This window comes from Eulemur rufifrons, chromosome 15 (assembly GCF_041146395.1).
Source record: "Eulemur rufifrons isolate Redbay chromosome 15, OSU_ERuf_1, whole genome shotgun sequence".
In the NCBI taxonomy this organism is placed as follows: Eukaryota; Metazoa; Chordata; class Mammalia; order Primates; family Lemuridae; genus Eulemur; species Eulemur rufifrons.
The window spans coordinates 11,674,599-11,696,545 of NC_090997.1; the positions used below are offsets into that span (position 1 = coordinate 11,674,599).

At 45.1% G+C, this 21,947-nt stretch overlaps 1 protein-coding gene across 3 annotated transcripts in view; it reads right to left on the minus strand.

Moving 5' to 3' along the window:
• The window catches only part of TRERF1 (transcriptional regulating factor 1), a 197,961-nt gene extending 176,253 nt beyond the window's left edge, over positions 1-21,708 (minus strand). Inside the window, exons 1-2 of one of the 3 annotated variants that reach the window (XM_069488026.1) lie at positions 21,664-21,708; positions 20,959-21,043 (exon numbers count right to left, since the gene is read on the minus strand). The gene's annotated coding sequence lies outside the window, so the exon portion shown is untranslated. Of the gene's footprint in view, positions 1-20,958; positions 21,125-21,455 lie in introns of those variants that run through there. The other 2 variants (XM_069488025.1, XM_069488027.1) reach the window with 2 other exon arrangements.
• Positions 21,709-21,947: the final 239 nt, after the last annotated feature.

Consider the following 21,947-nt stretch of genomic DNA (forward strand, 5'->3'; position numbering starts at 1 on the left):
CCTTTGTTCACCCGGAAAAACCAAAACTCAAAAGCAGAGCTAGAGTCGAAGCCCTGAGGCCTAGAACAAACCCGTGGCCTGCTGAAGTCAGAGGACAGGTCTGCCCAGACGCTGAAAAGCCGGAGGATGGATTCATTTAGGGAGATGTTTAGAAAAGAATGCTGGGAGGAGTTGAAGCCACTTCCTCACAGAGCCGCCTCCCCCTCCCTCCCCTCCACACACATTAATTATTCCCAGCAGGCCTTCCCACTTCCCAGGAACCCACAGATAAAGGAAAAGTCCAGCACACTGGCTCCGAGCCCCGGGTCCCTCCCAGGATCCCTGGCAGCGTCCCTCCCACAGTGGCATGAGTCCGGGCTTGGGAATCTGATTCCAGTCCCAGCCCCACCGGCCTTCGACCCCATGAGCGCCCAGCAGGCACTTGGTGCACGCTGTTGAACAAATGAATGAAATCCACTCTTATTTTAAGTAAAAACTAAGTCACACCCAAGGAGGACCACACTCCTGGTTTCTCTAGTGACATGATTCCTCTAGCTGAACCACACAAAATGTACCTCGATTCTTTCTCCTGTCCTCTCCAGCCTGCTGCCTTTTTGCTTCCAGGCTGAGCACCGGTGACTAGAGAAACCCTCAGTGTTCTCTTGGGCGGACCCCAGACTCTCCGTGGATCGTCTCCTGGAAGGCCTGGGAGCCCCTGCTCCCCTCAACCCAGTGGCCTCCAGGCCGTCCTAAGTGAACCAACCACAGGAGCAAACCAAGGAAGGGGAAATGCAAGGGAGCCCTCGCTGCTGCCGCCTCCTCTCACTTTCCCTGGGGCCTTAGCTCTGTCAGATTTTGAAGCATAATGAGTTTTGTTTCATAACAGTCTTAAATGAACTGCAAGGGGGAAGGGGATGACAATGATAAAAATCTTAATTAAAAAAAATTCCTACAGGCAAAGAGATTTTTCCAGATCCTAAGATGTGATAAAAGTCTCTCGAGCAGGGGGCCCTACAGAGCCGCCAGGACATGGCATTCAGCGGAGCGCCCACTGTGTGCCTGGCACTCTGAGGAGCACCCAGACGCAAAGGCAATGAACGGGTGCGCTTTGTAGAATGGTAGGAGGTTAAAGTGCTGTGGAAAGAAAGACAGTGCAGAGCAGGTAAAGAGGGCGGGGATTCGGGCGGAAGGCGAGGTGTGGCGTTGAATAGGGAAGTGAGGAAAGCCCCACTGAGAAAGGCAGACATCTGAGGGAAGGCTTGGCCGAGGTGAGGGAGTGAGCAACAGAGATGGTATCTAGGTTTTGGAAGAGCCATCGGAGCAGAGGGGACAGACTGTGCAAAGGCCCTGAGGCAAAAACACACCAGGTGTGTTCAGGGAGCAAACAGCCAGGAGGCCAGTGTGGCTGGAAAGGAGAGAGTGAGGTGGACAACAGCAGAAGACCGTGCCAGAGGGGGGGCCTCCTGACCCCTGAAGGACTTTGGCTGTCACTGCCTGAGGTGGGGGCCTCTGAAGGGTGGTAAGCAGGGGAGGGAGAGGTATCTCCTCAATCCTCTGCCACCCAGTCATTCTTCCTAGCAGTCTCCTTTGACACCATTAAATGAACACAGCTCAAAGCTGTCTGACTACTCAGTACAAGCTATAAATTCAAACAACCCTAAGAAAACCAGCAATCCCACACCTCCTGCTCCCCCAAATCTCAGACCATCTTCCCTCATTCCAAGAGGCAAGGTCTTGAGACTCTTTATTCTATGAAGAGCCGCTGACCCAGACAAGAAACAGAAAATGCTAATTAATAACTAAAGGCAAAGGAACAGTAATTTCATTCAGCAAGTGTTTTCTTGAGACAGCAAAAGTTACAAGCTGGTTTTTAGACTAAAAGCAGAAAACAAAGTTTATTCAATAAACAGAATATATATGTTAAAATACAGGATACTTAAGACCTATATAATTAGCAGTTGATAGAAAGGAGGAAAGAGAGAGAGAGAGATGGAGAAAAAGGGTGAGTAGGAAGAAGAAAGACGGGAAAGGTACAAGGAAAATAGAACGACATGCACAGAGAGGGGCAAGGAGATGTGCGTGGAAAAGCATAGAAAGCCCCGGAGAGAGAGGCAGAAAGACAAAGGAACTGAAGTGCCACAGGGTCTGAGGTTTCTCACTCCTGCGTTCACACCCTGCAGTTTATTAGGTCCAAAGCACCAGAGCTTAATCTTTTCAATCCCCGCTGCCCTGTGGCTGCCCTGATACTCCAATTAGCGGAGCCCTCTATTTACACCTCTTTATCCTTATGTTAAGCAGAACTGGAGGAAGGGAGGGAAGAGCCAGATTAAATTACTCTTCCTCTCTAAACTGCAAAGGCAGTGGTCCAGCCAACACCAGCCAGTCAACCCAAAGGTGGAAGTAGAAATTCACTTGTCATTAAATACACACCGGGGACCCTCGCAACAGGCACGCTATAAGCCACTAGGCAGCCTTACCTGGTCAAGCTATAAAGTCCCAGCAGCACCTTTTGTCAATGGCACCTCCTTTCCCAAACTGTCCCTACCTTCATGCCCATCGCCCCCACACTGCAGAGGAAAAGAACGCCTAATTAAGAGAAGACTGGGGAAGCCCTGAAATAAGCTAAAATGGTTAGAAAGGAAGTAATAACAAATTAGAACAACGAGCTCGAGGCAGTGCGGTGCAGCAGCAGTACAGGCCCCAGACTGAGAACACACGGCTCACCTCCGCCACTGACAAGCTGGGTGACCTTGGCCAAGTACCCGCTCATGCCTCAGATTCTTCCTCTTTAAAAAGAGAACCGGTAATAATACCTATGTCCTGGGGCTCTTAGGAGAATTAAAGTCAATATTATACAGCATGTAAAAGAATGTCTGGCACGTGGTAAACATGATATGAATATTTCTAAAGAAATAAAAACACTTTTTGAAAAGGAAAGTTTCTTTCTGAACCATCTGAGAGAGAAAAGGTCTACAGTTTTATTTTCGTACATTCCATATGCATAAAAACAATCACTACTGATTAATATTTTCAACTCTGATCATCTCTACTCCATACCTCTCAAAATGAACAAAATGCTTTGGCAAAGATATACAAAGATATGTGCTGCGGCATTATTTATGAAAGCAGAGCATGGGAAGTGACTTAAGTATCTGACAACAGAAGAATGGCTGAGTAGATTATAAAAGCCATACCAAGGAGTTTGTGTAAATATTTAAAAAATCACCTAATGAAGAATTTTTAAAGACATGGAAAATACTTATAATGTCAAATAATATAGGATACAAAATTAGACTTCACCTTCAGCCATTATGGCATAGCTGATATTAAACTAACCCTCCAGTGCAGAATCATAAAAGACAGCTAAAATGCAAAATAATTATAATAACTGTTTGAAGGTACAACAAGGCAGCAAGGACTGGAGGGACCAAGCTCCTAGAGAAAACGGAAGTGCAATGAGGTGAACCATATATTAGTAGGTACCATTTCCCCTCAAAACATTTGCCAATTTGGTGCAAGGAACATAGAGGCAAAACAGAAAGCGGCAAAGTAAAGCTTGCAGCAGCTTTCTCCTTGGACTGAAAAGACAAAAACTAGAATTCAGGGCTATGAAGACATCCAAGATTTGAGAGTCCAAGATCACAGAGAAAAGTGAACCACACACAGAAATGAGCCCAATGTTCTGCAGGAAATTTCTCCTCAAGGCATTTGCTAACACCTAAGTCAGGTGTGTGCAGAGCTAGAGCCTAGGAATACACGCAGAAAAGAAGCTATTAAAACACCGAAGTGTAAAGCAGATATTTTGGTAGTTTCACAGCGGCAAGCAGACAAAACTTGGGAATCAGGGCCTACCAAGGAGGAAGGACCCTAATAAACAACTACTCTACAACTAAGGACAAATCAGAAATAGACAAGCCTTAACTGAATCAAGGTGATACAACATTCTAAATCTCCACATTTGCCACATAAAATGCCCAGCACTCAAACAAAAATTACCAAGCATATCAGGAAATAGGACCAAAACAAAAGAAAAATGTAATCAATAAAAACAAACCCCATGGTTGATCCAAATACTAGAGCTATCAGACAGAACTTTAAAATATCAATGGTTAATATGCTCAAGAAAACAGACTGACTTTTAGAGAATTTCAATAAGCTAGAATAAAAAAAAATTTTAAACAGAAATCCTATTAGTAAAATACAATGGCTAAAACTAAGAATTGAATAGATGGGTTTGATAGCAAAAGGAACAGTAGAAGAAATGATTGGTATATTCAAAGATAGCTCAGTAGGAAAAAAACATTCATATGAAAGCACAGAACATACAGAAATGAGCTTCAGAGACATGTGGGATACCATAAAGGGGTCTAACACATGTGTAGGAGCCTGAGAAGGGGTGGAGAGAAATTATGGAGCAAAAGCAGTATTTGAAGAACACAACCCAAGAATTTCCTAAAACTGGCCAAAAATATCAAGCTGTGATTTCTAGAAGCTCTCCAAACTTCACAGGACATACATACAAAGAAAGTCACACCTATGCACATTATAGTAAAATTGCTTAAAAAAAAAAAGCCAAAGAGGGAAAAAAGATGTCACTTTCATGAGGAGTGACAGGTAAGGATTATCCCAGCTGACAATAAAAAAAAAAGATGTTACTTTCAAAAGAACCACAGTAAAAACTGACAGATGACTTTTACCAGAAATGAAAGAAGCCAGAAAACAATGGAATGACATCTCTAAAGGACTAAAAGAAAATAAGACAAGCCCAAATTCTATACTCAGTGAAAATATCTTCCTAACGGGAAGGTAAACAAAAGAAATTTTCAGACAAAAATTGGGAGAACTGTGACACCGGCAGACACCCTCCAACACACACACACACACACACACACAGCCCTAATAGGAGTTTTTCGGGCAAAAGGAAATTAAGCTGAGAGAAAAGCATGGTTATATAGGAAGAAATGACGAATACCAAAAAAAGAGTAAACACGTGGACTAATCTAAATTATTGTTGACTGTTTAAAGCAATGTTTTGTGGGGTTTAATGCAGAGAGAAAATCAAAATGCACAAGATCTCGGAATGCATAAAGGAGGTAAAAGGAGTCTCCGTGCTGTAAGTAGCCTGCATTGTCCAGGAAATTGTGAAAATATTGATTTAGGGTAGGCTCTAAAAAAAAGGTACAAAATCTCATGAAGTATTGAATTATGCAAAGATAGATGTATTAAAAAAATATTAAGGCCGGGCGCAGTGGCTCACGCCTGTAATCCTAGCACTCTGGGAGGCTGAGGCGGGTGGATCACTCGAGGTCAGGAGTTCGAGACCAGCCTGAGCAAGAGTGAGACCCCGTCTCTACTAAAAATAGAAAGAAATTATCTGGCCAACTAAAATATATATAGAAAAAAAATTAGCCAGGCATGGTGGCGCGTGCCTGTAGTCCCAGCTACTCGGGAGGCTGAGGTGGTAGGATCGCTTAAGCCCAGGAGTTTGAGGTTGCTGTGAGCTAGGCTGACGCCACGGCACTCACTCTAGCCCAGGCAACAAAGCAAGACTCTGTCTCAAAAAAAAAAAAAAAAAAAAAAATACTAGAAGGAAACATGCCATTTCTTATAAAAGAGGTTTCTATTAGTATCTAGATGATAGAATGAGGGCTGGTTTTCATTTTCTTTACACACTCCTCAATATTTTCTGTGGGACACCTGTTTCTCTCAATATTTTGCTTCATATAACACTAGTACCATATTTTCTTATGCTTTCAAGAAGTGACCGTAGCCTTCATTTTCTTATAAAGGTTCAAAAGGATAAATTCCTTTAAAATTAGATAAACACTCTATAATTCCACAGCTAGTTATTAGCAACATTTATTCCTACGAGTCAAGAATGTCGATACAAAGCAGATACCTGACACATCCTATAGCGTGGCCAAGGTGCTCACTCACTCCATGTTTGGCGAGAGAGAAGAATCACTACGAAAGTCTTCTTTCAATAAGCATGAGGAAATTCTAACTTAGCAGAAAGTATCACTTTCGATAACAATTCAGGTCATTTGCATGGTCTTTCCACAACAGAACTCCAAAGATCTTGCTAAATTAGCACGTCATAGTCATTGGGCAAGAGACGTTTGTGCTCCGCCTTGCAGCAAGAACACACTGGGGGCCGGGCACGGTGGCTCACGCCTGTAATCCTAGCACTCTGGGAGGCCAAGGCAGGAGGATCGCAAGGCAGAGGATCACTCAAGGTCAGGAGTTCAAGACCAGCCTGAGCAAGAGCGAGACCCTGTCTCTACTAAGAAAATAGAAAGAAATTATATGGACAACTAAAAATATATACAGAAAAATCAGCCGGGCATGGTGGCGCATGCCTGTAGTCCCAGCTACTCGGGAGGCTGAGGCAGGAGGATTGCTTGAGCCCAGGAGTCTGAGGTTGCTGTGAGCTAGGCTGACACCACAGCATTCTAGCCTGGGCAACAGAGTGAGACTCTGTCTCAAAAAAAAAAAAAAAAAAATTTAAAAAATTAAAAAAAAAAAAAAGAACACACTGGGCCTCAGAGAAGCAATGTATATTGTTTGGAAGACAATCCACGCTACACAAGAATTATCATTTCTTGGAAAACAATAACATCAAGGCTGATGAAGTGAGGCATTTTCATATGCTAGTAGTGGGAGTAAAAATTAATAAAAAAAATTCTGAAGAATAATTAGGAAATACTGTCAAGAACTTTAAAAATGTCCACTCTTTTTTTTTTTTTTTTTTCTTTAGAGACAGGGCCTTGCTCCGTTGCCCAGGCTGGAGTGCAGTGGCAGGATCACAGCTCACCGCAGTCCTGGACTCCTGGGCTTAAGCAATTCTCCTGCCTCAGCCTCTGGAGTAGCTGGGACTACAGGCATGAGGCATCACAACCAGCCTAATGGCCACTCTTTTTAACACAGTAATTCTTGTTTCTAGGAATTTATCTCAAAAAAATAATCTGAGATGTGCTCAAAGATTTATGTACAAGGATGCTTATCAAAGCATTACTTATAATAGTTAAAAAATTATGAACAAGATAAATTTCCAGTAACAGGAACTAGTTAAATAAATTATGGGACCTAGTGCCCAGTACAGAGTAGGTACTCCATAATCATTTGTTGAACACAGAATCCACATGAAAGGATACTAAGCAATTATTTTTTTTAAGTTTCCAAAGAATATTTAATGAGTAAGATATTAAATCACATTCAAAATAGCCCCAAAAACTATTTTTAAAGGATAATATCATGAGTAATATTTATTGAGAACTTACTATCTGCTGGGCACAGCCTCAAATATTTTACATATATTATCTCATTTCATTTCACTCAGCCCTGTTATTTCCAGTGAGTAAAGGATGCTGGATTCAAACCCAGGCAGTCTGATTCCAGAACTTAATGACCAGTCTATATTTCCTTAAAAAAATACTGGAAGAAGGAAATATATTAAAATATTAATAGGAAGAATTTTTTTTGTTTTCTTCCTTATCCTTGTCAATATTTTCCAAATTCTCTATAATCACCATGTATTATTTGTTTTTTTGTTTGTTTGTTGAGACAGAGTCTCACTCTGCCATCCTGGGCTAGAGTGCAGTGCTGTCATTATAGCTCACAGCAACCTCAAACTCCTGGGCTCAAGCGATCCTCCTGCCTCAGTCTCTCGAGTAGCTGGGACTGGCACGCACCACTGTGCCCGGCTAATTTTTCTATTTTTGGTAGAGATGGGGTCTCACTCTTGCTCAGGCTAGCCTAGAACTCCTGACCTCAAGCAATCCTCCCACCTCAGTCTCCCAGAGTGCTAGGATTACAGGTGTGAGCCACCATGCCTGGCCTATAATCACCATGTATTATCTGTAATCTCCTTCTAAAAATAAAAAATTATGAACTACTTTCACATAATCATTTGCACAATTTCACTAAGAAAAAGCCTTAACTCTATATAAAGCTTGGAATCCCATCTTCTCCAGGCCTTAAAGGCAGGAGAATACTGTGTAAATCTGAGTTCTGACATTCTGACAGGGCACAGCAGACAGGCCAAGACGCCCAACCCAAGAGACTCCGGAGTCCATGACCTCCACTCCACAAACACACTGTCGCCACCTTGCTTATGAAGTGCAGATCTCTGCACACATTCTGCCAGTTAATCTGCCCAATAACCCATCCAAGTAGATGTGACCATCTCAGGAAACGAAGGTTTAGGAAGGTCAAGTGACTTTCCCAAGGTCACGCAGGGCACTCCAGTTCCAGGTGAAAGTCCCCCGCCTTCAGCCCTGGTTCCCCCAAATCATGTGGAGCACCTGGGGCAGACCTGAGAGCAGCTTCCGGCCCAAACGCTTCTGGAAGTTAACAGAGAATGTGTGTGTGACCCACACACATCACCCCAAAAGCCCAGGTTACAGCCCTAAGAGCCAATCCTCACGGAGTGGCACCTCCTTAGAAAATGATTATGCAGAAGAGTACAGAATATGGCTTTATAGCTCTCAAAGCACTTGTGCACTTTTTATCTCGACTGGCTCTCAAAATAAACCTTTTCAGTCAGCAAGGCGAAGGCACTGAGGGTAAGGAAAAGGAGGACCCAAGAGTTAGACTGCTGTCCAAGAACAGCCCAGAGGGTTGGTGTGCTGCCCCTTCCGCCGTATTCTAACGGTCACACTTTCTCAGCGCTGACTGCTAAGGCCGAATGGGAGGCAGGATAAGCAAGTGGGAAAGTACCTGCTGTTACAGTCACCCAGGTCTGGGTTCCTGAGTGTGAATCCCTGCCCTGCAATTTACTAGACACGTGATCTTGAGCAAGTTTCTTAATGCCTTGTGCCTCCATGCCCTCACCTGTATAATGAGGATAATAATGCCTTCCTCATGGAGTGCTTCTCAGGGTTAAAGGGGGTAATACACCTAAAATGATGGCATGCATCTGCACTTAGTAGGTAGCTGTTATTTTTTGAAATGTGTCCTGTCCCCAGACATGCACAACATGAGGTCGCCACGGCCAGAGCACATCGCCACACCTTCCTAAAGAAAATAATCCTCTTATGCCTCCCTAAATTCTGCCATCCTGGTTCCTCTCAACTCCTTCCAGGAGACTAAACTGACCTCAGTTACTTTCCAGATTCCTTATTAAAACTCTCCCCAAGCTTTTAAATGTAAGGCCCCAAAAATGTCCTCACAGAAGGACCAGGCACGGGTTGAAGAAGACAGAACACCGAAGACCCCGGTCTCTATGTTCTGAGCTTCTGCTCAGATGAGAGAAGGGTTCAGATGTGGGATAACGTGGCCCTGAAGGGAAACAGGCGGGGGGCGCAGGCCGGGGGGGCCGAGGGAAGGAGGGCAGCCCACTGACAAAGCAGAGAGTGGGGAGGGAAAGCTGCAGAGCACGCGGCTGGGGGCCTCGAGGAGGACAGAGGTGAGGGACAGAGAGGAAGTGAAAGGGATTTCCTTCTGCAGTCCCCCTTAGAAACTGAAAAGAGCACCCGAGCTGGAGAGAGAAACATCAGAAGGCCACGCCTGGGAAAGACGGCAACGCTCCTCCTTCAACGTCACTGCCGCTGCCTAAGCGGTCCAGGCCCTGAGCCCTACTGCCCCTGTGTTTCCAACACTTTCCTAACTCATCTCCTGGCCTACAGACTCAGCCCCTCCAGCCTGTCCTCAGTATCTCTCAGAGAGAATTCTCTGATACATAAACCTGACTTGACTCCTTTGCCCCACACACGCCTCCTCACTCCACACCCTTCAGTGACTCCTCTACAGCCTACACGGTCAAGACCAAGCTCCACAACGTGGCACCAGGTTCTCCCAGCCCAATCTCTGCGTACCTCTCCAGCCTATCACCTGGCAACTGACACTGAGACTTTGCATGTGCCAGGCCCCAGGATGGGTGTGGGGACACAATGATAAACAAGACATGATGACCAAGGATGAAAAAGACACAGCCTAAGAAGGTGGAAATCAGGGGGTGGGGAGGAGCGGAGATAGACACATATAGGGATCGCTGCAATCCGAATGGAAGCCCACCTAGGCTTTCAGGCAAGGCCTCTGGAGAAAGCGGGAGGGACAGGTAAGGGACAAAGGAGGAAACCTTCTATGCAGAGGGAACAGCAAAGCTTACAGCAGCACCAGCTAACAGGACTTTCCACGCTAACAGAAATATTCTGTATCTATGCTGTCCAACATGACAGCCACCAGCTACATATGGCTACTGAACATTTGACATGTGCCTAGGACAACTGGGGAACTGGATTTTTATTTTATTTTATTTTTAATGAATTTAAAATGAAATAGCCACGCATGCTTAGTGGCTACCATATTGGACAGTACAGTTCTAGAGGATTAAACTGAAGGTGATGGAAAATGAAATTAGATTGTGCTATAGACTAAATGTTTTGTGCCCCCCGAAATCATATGTAGAAATCCTAACCTGCAAGGTGATGGTATAAGAAGGTGGGGCCTTTAGGGGGTGATTAAGTCATGAGGGCTGAGCCCTCATGAATAGAATTTGTGCCCTGATAAAAAGGCCACAGAGAACACCCTTGACCATTCTACCACGTGAGGACCCAGCTGGCTATGAACCAGGAAGAGGGCCCTCACTAGACAACAAATCTGCCCCTGCCTAGTTCTTGGACATCCCAGCATTCAGAACTGTGAGAAAGAAATGTGTGTTGCTTGAGCCACTCAGTCTATGGTATTTTTGTTACAGTAGCCCAAATGGACTAAGACGGATGGGTAAGCCTTGAAACTGAACATGATGCTTCAGTAAGGCCAGACTGTAAGTCTCCTTTACTCGCCATGCTGCTACCTTCCCCTTTGTCTACCTGGCAAGCCCCTCCTGAACCCACACAACCCTATTCATGCACCACCTCTCTCTGAAGATGTCCCTGGCTGCTCTACACAGTCTCTCCTACAAATTACTTCTGAAATTTTGCCTTTTTCTAGGCAGGCACTGTATATCATAATTCTATATTCACATGACAGTCCTCCACTAGACCCTGAGCTCCTTCTCTTATTTGTCCCGGCATTTCCAGCTGTTGGTACAATCCTGGTATATGGCAGGCACTCAATAGATGCATGATGAACAAGTTGTCAGCAAAGTCACCGTAGCCTGGCAGGGATGGGGGGCAGAGCACTCAACTCCTGGAACAAGGAAGTAAGATACTACTCTTGATCTTCCTCATTAGAATAATAACTCACTCCAGGAACTCAGGAAAGATTCTCTTAAACATTCTGAGCACTCCACCCATAACTCAACAGCAGGCCTCGTGGGCAGCTCTAGATATTTTGCCCAGGTTCCTAGCATCTAGAGGTTTGTATAGAGCAAGTGGCCAACTGATCTTTAAAGGCAGCACAGTCCAATGATTAGGAGCCAGTCTTTGGAGTCAGTCCTGGGTGTGTATACTGGCCCTGCCATTTAGTACCTGTGTGTCCTTAAGTTGCTGAAATGCCCCAAGACTCAGTTTCCTCAAGTGCAAAGCAGGCATCACATCTGCTTCTTAAAATTTTCAGAGGATGAAAAGATTAAAATATCTGCACAAGGCCAGGCACATAGCAAACTTTCTATAATTAGTAGCTACTACTACTAAAGCAATCTGGAACCCTAATTCTGATACCCCACAGCATATGCAAATTCCTGAGCCCCTAAATAGGCTCTTCTTGGTGCTCTCTGGGATGCAAAGGATAATCCAATCTCTGATTCACAATGTGTTGCCAAAATTCTCCTCCAGTTCCCAAGAGAAAATTTATTTTAATTCCCCCTAACTTTAAAAATTAAATAGTCCTTACAGCATTTTGGGGTGGCAGGGGTGAGGAAGGAGACCAGGAAACCCAACAGGCAGCTTTCAAAAAGCTACAAACTGATTGGGGAAAGAAAGAAGAAGGCAGCTGGAGGAGGTGAGAAGGGGGGATGGAGACAATCCCCTGAGTTTCTGCTATTATTGAATACCCCAACTCTCAAAGCAGCCCGGCCGCCCCCTCCTCCACGTGGGCTAAGCTCTGTTAATGAGAAAGCAGAGCTCTGCCTACATTACCACAATAATGATTTCCCCGTTGCATTTTTACATGCCTGCCGCTTTATCATAGCAGAAGTAGACATATATTTTCAATAAATCCCTTCTCTCCTTCCCCCTCCCCATCTCGAGCTCTCCCAGTAAATGCTGTTCCCTCTGCGCCCTCCCCCAACGCAATCCCAACCCTGGAGCACAATGAGTTCCACTAATCAAAACAGAAAGAAAAAGAAAAATGGAAAAATCACAGCTGCTGAAAAACAGCATTCGCTACAAGTCAAAGCCCTCCACATTTTTTCTGAACACAGCATTTACTTCTTCAAGGACACATCACCCCTCCCCTATCAGAAATCTTATGTAGAGTTGCTCAAAGGGGAAGGAGGAGGGGGTGGGTGAAGAAATCTAATATTCACTCTCTTTCCTATTTTGACTAAGCCAGCACAGACAGAAATATAGATAAGGCCTTGAATAACTGATTTAACAAAATGTCACTTATTAAAAGGGATGGGGGATGGGACAGCATTTGCATTCGAGAGCTCAGTTAAACCACCCCAGCTGAAGGCTGCAAGGCCACGGCAAGGCAAGGGGGAAGAAAATATTTCTATGGTCTGGTCGCCTTCAGTGGCTGCAACGACTGGGCCTGGAAGCAGAGAGGCCTGATTTCTCCTTCCAATAAGAACCAATAGGGAGAACACAAGAGGCAAAATAAAAACAAAAAAAACCCAGCTGATTCTTAAACAAGTGAGCATTTGTACAGCACTAACTACTGCCAGGCTCTATGCTAGATGCTAAGGGTACAAAAATGAGTGATGACCCAGTTCTGCTCTCCCCAAGCTCCCAGTCCAGAGGGGGTGAAAGACACACCCCATGGCAAATATGACAACAGCAGCTATATAAGCCAAGGGCCACCGGAGCCCAGGAACAGCCCCCTGTAGCCCACCCCACAGTCCTGGCCCAGGACCAGGCACATAGAGCCATCAAGAAAGACTTCAGGAATGAGCGTCTGCACTGTTTGAATTCCATACTGGCTTCTAAAGAAGCTCAGACTCTTCAAAAGGAAAGCGGCCCCTAAATGTCCTTACCTACTGTGGCTCCCCCTGAAAACCCCTCAGCTTGCATGTATTCACCCAATTAAGAAAGAAAAGCAAACAAGCTCAATGCTTCAGAATCAGCCTCATTACTGGTATCCTTCAGTTGAATTTTAAGGGAGTTTGGTATCTTTTATTGTGATGACAACAGAGGGAACTCAAACAACACTCCTATTAAAAAACTCCTTGGGTATCAGCTCCATCTTTTTTTTTTTTCCTTTTCCTTTTTAAAAAAATCTTTCAAAGGAGTTAGATTGGGAACTCAGACTCAAACGACACTCCTATTAAAACTCCTTGGGCATCAACTTCATCTTTTTTTCTTTTCCTTTTTAAAAAATCTTTCAAAGGAGTTAGACTGGGGACAGTTTCCCAAAGACCAAGAGGGGCCCTAGGAGCAGCCTCTGCTAAGACAAAGACCCGTAGGGGCCCTCAGGAAGGATTCTTTCCGAGGTAGCAAACTGTTCAGGACCCTGTTAGGTCCAAAGTCGAAGCCCAGAGGCCAGAGCCCACAGCACCTAGAAAGGACCAGTGGGCTGCCCAGGTGCCTCCACTGAGGAGCCCCACAGGAGGGACAGGGCCCATTGTAGGAGACTGACAGAGAATAAATGCCCGATTTGGTAAAGCCAAGTCTTGGCCTTACTTATGAGGCAGCCTCAAAGCTGTGTGCTCCAGAATAATGGAGCCAGACAATTTAAGTTTTTAAAAAATGTAATGCTCAAAACATGCTTTAATCATGTGATTATTTCCAACTAAGGTCATTGGAATTGTAAGCCCAAAATACCCAGATGATCTACTTGGTTTCCATGATCTTTTGCATATATTCTGTACCACATTCTTTTATTGAATATTGCATAGCATTATCTATTTGAGAGTGCACAAAATTTGGAGACCAGTCAAATTCTGGCATTAAACCAGAGCTTGGGATGCTGGCTGGACATGTGACTCTGGGTTAATCATTTATTTTTATTTTTTAATTTTACTTCTCAAGCCCCAGTTTCCTCAGCTATAAAATGAGAACATCTACCTTCTGTGGTTATTGCAAGACATCAGCAAGACATGCCAAAGAGGCTCTGGAACTATAAAATGCTAGGTAATTTCAATGACGGTATCCATTTTCTTTCTCTCTGATTTTTCATTGATTATTTTTCCCTCTCTATGAAACCAAATCGATATCTGTTCCCCTGTTTTTCAAAACCAACAACATGTATTTATTATATAAATACAGGAAGAAGTACCATTATCACCGGTGTGGCAAAATCTCACTAACTGCTGAATCTAGGTTATGGGTGCAAGGAGTTCATTATACTAGTCTATCTGTTTTTGTGTATGTTTAAAGTTTTTTCATAATAAAAATAATTTTTAAGTAAATAAATATAAGGCCTTACCCTCTTAGACAGTGGCCAGGGGCCTGATTAGTGAGAAGCATTGGATGTTTTTTAAAACTCAGTATGACTTCGCAGCATTCACAGAAAGACTAAAGGCCAATGACTGCTTTTAGGGAGACTCCACTTTATAGCACAATCCTCATGTGTAACACAAACACTGAATGCAAATGAAGACTGCTAAGACCACTGGGCCACACTTGGGTTCCCCAGGTAGGTTGGAGGTTCCTCTGAATCCAGTTCACCTGGTTCTTCAGGGAACAAACTCCAAATTCAAATTTTGAATATGCAGTTTGAACCTATACTGACTGGCATTTCACAGCCAGCATTTCTGATGCCAGCCTTCCAACAGTAAGACTGGTTTCACTAAGGGGATCACAGAGAACTCGAAAACCCCAAATAGAAGGCAGCTACGAGGAGGGAACAACAGTGGGAGTGGACAGAGCAAACAGAGTTTTTAGCAGAAGCTTTGGGAAATCAGGAGAAATGCTTCATTGGCTGTTAGACTTTCTGTCTGAGAAGGAGATCCTGCTGAAGATCAAGTCACCTCGCTGCTACTTGCCTATGATACCTCTTACAGTTTACATAGCACTTTCTGTACATTATCTGATTCCACCTCACAACAACTCTGAGAGGTGACAGATGGTATCACCCTTCTTTTTATAGATGTGGAGGCAGGCTTGGAGGCTGACTTGTCCAGAGCCTTAGAGTAGAGCTGGACCCCAACCCAGATCTTCTGAGTCTCTCCTCATCTACCCACCTGCCATGCAGACCCCATTGAGGGCCACCAAGGCTAGCAGTCTGTGGGATACTTTTGTGAAAAACAGTCTGAACACGAGGCAGCCTTTGCCTTTTTTTTTCCCCCTTTGGAGCTTCTTGCTCAAAACATATGACACGATGCCCACCGACTTCTGAATAGGGCTGAAAGTCACAGAAGTCATTTTCCAATCATAGTGTTCAGGTAAATCTAATATGAGGCCCAAATTACTTGAACTGAAGATTCTTTTCCCCAAGCAAAAGAATCTGCTCTTTCCTCCATGCCGCTCAGTAATGCAGGCAAGTGTTCAGAAAAATGCAGTACGATTTCTGATGCAGTCTTAACCCTTGAAGTCTGTGGCTGGTGTCAAGTCCTGAGCCCAAACCCCTTGCCCAGGACGGCGCAGCCTCAGCCTGGAAAGGCAGAGCGTCTCGGCCCTCCACAGAGCTCTTCTCGGCTTTTCCCTCCTGCCATGATGGAGGAAGTACACCTCCCCCAGCAAGGCCAGATCTTCCCCTCAGACCTCAGGGGAAGGGGTCAACTGACCTAACCATTTCTCTTCAGCAGTCACTCCCACCCCACTGATCTTTCCCATCAGCAAACAAATATAACAGCCCTTTCCAAAAAAAAATAAAATAAAATAAAACCCTTTCCTTTATGCATATGTCCTGCCAGCTCCCACTCCATTTCTCTGCCCTCCCTTTCATGGTCAAATTTTGCCAAAAAGTTGCCTACACATGCTATTCACAGTTCCTCACCTCACAACCCCCTCCCAACCCTCTCCAGTCTTGCTCCTTCCCTATCCCTCCCTCCCCAACTGTTCTTCGCAAAGTCACCAATAGACTCCATTTTTGCCAAATCCAACAGTGACTTTTCTGGCCTTATCAACCTCATGAAACATTTAACACACACACACACACGCACACACACACACACACACACACTTCCCATTGTCTGTTCTTCCTCTCTACAGGCTCCTTAGGGCATCTCATCTAGTCTCCTGGACTTAAATACCATCTCCATGCTGCTGGCTCCCACATTTTTATCTCATGCTAGACGCTGTATTAAACAACCTACTGGACATCTCCACTTTGAGTCTAACAGGTATCTCAGACTTAGTGGTGCTCACACTGAGATATCTCAGTTCCACCCTCCCTCTTCTAATCCTCCCCCATCTCAGTAAATAGCACCACCATTTACCCAACTGCTCAAGCCAGAAACCTCAGAGTTACCCTGGATTCCTTCTCCCCACCTCCTCCCAACCTCACCAAATCCCACAGCAGCCCTGCCCATTCCACCTCTAATGTCGCCTCCCACCTCCTCACTTCACCTGCTCCAACTGCCTCTTTGCTGCACTCCCCAGTTCCACACCCACCCCTCCCTGCTCTCTGCTCTACCAATGCAGTCCCCTTTGAACATGAGTTAGGGACCATCCAAACTTTCAGTGGCTTCCACTACACTTCACATGAAATCCAAACCTTATCAAGGCCCACAGAACCCTGCACGATCACTTCATACTGCCCTCTCCCCCTCCCCCTTGTCAACCTATGCCTCTTTGAGTTCCCCCAAAGCCACAGTCCTTCTGCTCAGGCTCTCCTCTGCCTGAAGCACTGTCTCCCCCGTACCCCCAATCCTCAGAGAGGCCTTTCCAGGCTATTCTAACTAAGCCTATCCAGATCACTGCCCCTGAGGTTTCATCAGAGCATGTATGACAATATATATTTCTTTACATGCCTGCCTCTGGACTGTAAGCTGTGGGGTGGGGGTCTGGTATGGGTAGAGGGAGGTGATTATGTCTCTTTCATTACCAACCTATTCCCAGAGCCTTAACACAGCACCTGGTAAATAGTAAATGCTCAATAAGTAGCTGCCAAATGTATAAAAGGAACCACGGCTGCTTACAGCATGAAAATAACTGTGACCTCGTTCTACAGCTCAGAGTCATCACTGTCATTTAGATACAGAGGGTCTTCTTCCTCTTCCTCCCCCATCAAAAAAAAAATTTTAATGTTTTAATTATACTAAACCAACAGCGCAATAGCTCAGCACATCCTACCCCAGGCCCAGCTTACTGTCTTGCAACAGGAAAACTCAAAAAATCATGTTTTTTCAGTAAACCCAAATTACTATTAATACAAACAGATACTCTGAGAACTTAAAATTCTTAGAAAATATCACAGAGGCTTTTTGTTGTGTGTTTTCTTTAAGCCAGAAGAAAAGATTTATTAAGCAAGCCCTGGGGTCAAGCTCATGTTACTAAGACCATACCATTCCTTAAAAATGCAGCAGCACCCTTGTGGAAGAGCACAGCAGTAACTGGAATCCAGCTACTCTCGTCTTCCTCTCCCCACAAAAGAAATCAACTATGTTTTAGTTTCTCCTTTATTTCACTGGTTCCCCTCCAACATGCAAATTCAGAAATATCATTAATCCACAAGGTCCCAGCTGATTCTACTCCTCCCTCGTCCCTCAGCCACATAGTTTTATGAGGTCAGAAGTCAAACGGGCTGAATTCATCTGCCTTTGGAGCAGGACCATCAGCACCCACCTTCACAGCCAAGGGTCTGAGCCCCTTTTCTGGATCTTTATTTTCCATGTCAATGTTCAAAGTCAACAAAAATATCAAGAGCTTTTCCAAAAAATGCCAATGGCAAAATATATAGTATCCTGGAAGTGACTAACACAATATCATTATTATGAACCCTATCACAAATATTCAACTAAATCCCAATTACCAACATGTGAATTCTCCACAGAAATGGGCAAAGCCATATTGGGCTTTCTGGTCTCCTCCCCAAAACTACCTCCTTCTCTTCTGCTGCCTGGCAATAACAACTCAATTAATCTTAGATTTGACCAAGCCTTAAACAAGTGAACCAACTGGATGGAAAGGAACCTTCTAAAATGAACTGAAATTATTTTTTGTTTCTGGGATTATGTGCCTCACTCTCTGTTAGCACACATAATTGGGAATTTTTTTGTCCAAGACAGTGGCTGGCTTTTATTCATAAGTATTTCCTTGCATTTGATGGTCAAGATCATCAGGCCACTCAAGGAGTCCTTTCTGGAATGCCAAGGTACAAATCCACTTTCTCCATGAGAAGACAAAAACAGAAGTTAATCAACTCACCCAAGTCCATGAAGCAATTTGGCCGTTGGCCCAGGAAGAGACTGTCAAGACCTCTGGAGACCTCACCCATAAGACACAGAATTTCAGAGCTGGAAGAGAACTCACGGATCAAACTATGCATTTTTAAGGTAAAAAATCCAAAGCCCAGAAATGGCTGGAAAGTGGTACCTTCTCCACTTTTCTTTCCAATGACATCTTCCCCTTGCCTTGAGCATCAAACCACCTTCAAAATTCTTTGTCACTTCACAGATCTTGTGAACTTGAGCCAACTATTGAATGCAAGACCATTTTAACACTTCCTGACTAATCAACTTTATGGAGAATCCCTACATTTTCCAAAAAACCAAGGCTTTTGGTTATTATGACCAACCCACCAATTAAAGGAGAAAAAGGAAATTATAAGTAAGCTTTCTTTTTGTGACCACACATTTTATTACATAAGCAACAAATACTCTATCCCCTCTTTTACAATTTAAGCTCCTAACTCAACAAAAACCACAGGCCCAAGTGGGTTAAAGGAGGCAAAACTGAGTACTTTCCACACAGTTCATAGAGTAACTGTTTTCACAGCAAGCTCTCATAAACGCTATGTGATATTAACACATGCCTGCTATGTGGAAGCCTGCTTACCAAGCTGTGAAAAGACCCGTGTTTGCTATGGAACCTGCAAAATTAATCTTCTCAGTGCTTATAAAGCAGAAGGAAAACGCTCTTTTTGGGATGTCAAGTTGGCTTCTAAACAATCCTTTGGCGAAAATGGACATGCCTAAAAGGGTGGGGCCCAAAGAGGTGTGTCACTCCAGGTATCAATTCCTATAAATCAAATTCTGACAATCACCACAATATTTTAAAAAGAATGAATTATGATTCATGGGCCTTCAAACCTTTATTACGGCAAGAACATTCTCAGTAGAGGAGAAAAAAAACCTACTGTGACTTGATTAATGGCCAAAGCAAGACAATAAAATAAATCTCATAAATATAAGGAAAAAAACTGAATGACTGCTCTTGCTCTGAGGTTAGGCATGTAAATAATTCCACCCTGGAATGAATGTACATAAAGATTTTGTTTACCCTCCCAGCAAATACAACAACCAGACTCAGATTTTCATCGGGTAAAAATAATAGCTAATTTGTTTAGCTAATGGCTAGTTAGGAACATTTGATAAGGGGCAATAATATTTAATTCTCAACTAATTCAACTCTCAAACTGCCAAATATCAAGCACCTCAATCTGGAAATCTGATGCCAAGAAGGAAAGAAAAAAAAGCACTGTCCATCAGCAATGTGTAGTTTTTTCTAAAACGCAGTTTCCCCCCCAGTAGAACAGAATCTGTCTACAGAACTGCGGGAGGCTTAACCAAGTTTAGTTAACCCCACTGCTTAGTGGTTACTCCCTAACCCTACTAAACATCTCTGGGCTGGAACCCCTGGTGCTAAAATTATCCTGGCAAAGTTAAAACTCCCAGCACAATCAAGATACCTGACAGCCAAGACCTACAACTCTTCTGCAGAAACCAGTAGGCTGAGGACCAAGAAAACAGAGGAAGGGAAGGCAAAGACTGCTGGTTAACTAGTTAAGCGCTGAGTTCTCCTGCTTGTTATCCTTCCAGTGGGTATCAAAACCACATTTTCTATCACCAACTCCTTTCTCGAAAAGGTAAATGATGCCAAAGGTTGGTACTAACCGGGACAACTTGTAATTCCTTTCTTAAAGCCGGCCTCCATGGCCTGCTGAAAAGTGCCCCCGGACCGGATTCCAGCAGGCATTTTTAAATGAACTCTTCAGCCACTCCTGGATCGGTCATTTCTAAGCATGACTTCCATGCATTTCACAAGACAGCCCAGGCCCATGCTGTTAGTAACCCGCTTCGACACGTTCACTTGCCAAAGCTGCTTCTAGTCTGGAGAATACTTTCCACAAAGCTGGCTGTAACAGGCCGGTGGAAGGCACACGGAACGACCAGAAGGCGTTTTCTTTTAACCTAAGGATGGCAGGCGCACATGCTCCAGTCCGGTGCTGGCCAGAGGCTGCCTGCCAGGTGCTCTCGGCCTCCGCCGGTGAATGAGTGGTTTGGTTTTTGTTTTTAATACCCCTTTCTTCAGACTACCTGCAGTAACTTCCCTGTCTCCCAAACTGAAGTTGGGGAGTAAAGGGGCAGGTTTGCCCCCTTACACCTTTCTCCCATCTGGGTGGCCACACTAACTTCTGGGGAGTACCCAGCCTCCACAGAGCCTGCACGCACATATACATAACACATATGCATCATGTCAAAAACCCCAAAAGGCACATCCCCAGAGTCCTGCGGTTTCTTGGCTGGAGAATGAAGGCTTTATAACATCACAACCTTCAATTGCAAGCCCACCACCACCACCCTTTAAGCCAGGGTTGCCAAATTAAAGCGCCCACCTCACCCCTCCCCCTTTGCTGGGATGCTGTGCAGCCCAGAGAGGAGAGGGGAAAGGAGGGAAGCAGGGAGAGGCCCTGCTTACATACTGAAAGTAAAAGGGGGAGACTTTTCCTTCTCTGTCCCCCCTTTCTCTCCCCGCCCACCCCACCCCCGTCTTCTCACGGAGCATCCCCCAACTAATTTTTTTAAAAATAAAACTTAAGCTTCTTGCCTACCTTGGCTGTTTCTGCAACAAGTGCATGGGCAATCCGACAAGAAGACCGGTCTCCGTTTGGGGGGTGAGATGGGGGGCGAGCAGAGCTGATGGAGTAATTTCAATATTAATTTATGTCAGCCGCCTTCTCACAGCGCTACTCACTTACAGTACTGCCCTCAGCCTGTAAACAAATATCGCTCCGCCAGGAAACATACTCCCCAGATGCAAGCCCCTCTTCCCAGCAGGGAACCTGGTCCCTCGCCCCCCCCAAAACAGTGTGCTCCCCCACTCCGGGTGGGAAGCCCGGGGTTTCCAAAGCACCAACCCACCACCTCCGCCACCACCCCAGCAAGAAACTTACTCCGTCCGTCTACGCCTCCACCCTCCCTTCAGGAAATCTACTCTCCATATGCATTCAGCCTCCCCGCAGGAAATCTGCTCCCCCCTCCCCCCTTCTATATACATGCACCCCTCCCTCTCCTCCTCCCCACGCGCCCTCCCCGGCCAGAAACTTACTAGTGAACAAGCGTGCAGGCTCTCCTGATCCTGGAAACTTACTCCCAGATATAGCGCCCGCCAGCCCCCTTTCCCAGCCCTGCTCCCCTTCCTGCTCTCCGCCGCAAGCAACTCCAAACTCTCCGCATCCAGCCACTCTCCCTCCCGGGTGGAAATTTGCAGCGCCGGGCTGCGCGCGTGCATCCACCCTCCCCTTCAGGAAACTTACTCCCCATCTGCATGCACCGCCTCTCAGCCATCGCTTAGAGGGAAGGGGGTGTGCTGGGGAGACAGAAATACATATGTATCTCTCGCCCCTCCCCCGGCCGCAGCCCACTCGGGGCCGAGCCGCGGTAACCTGGCCTTACCTTTTGCGTTGCTCCCCACCCTCGCCCCCTCCCTTAACCCTCCTTATCCGCTCCCCGGTACCCCCCCTTTTTTCACCCATTACCCACCCCTAGCAACCGTTCCCAAGCTCCTCTCGGCCTCTTTTTTTTTTTTAAATCCAGGATG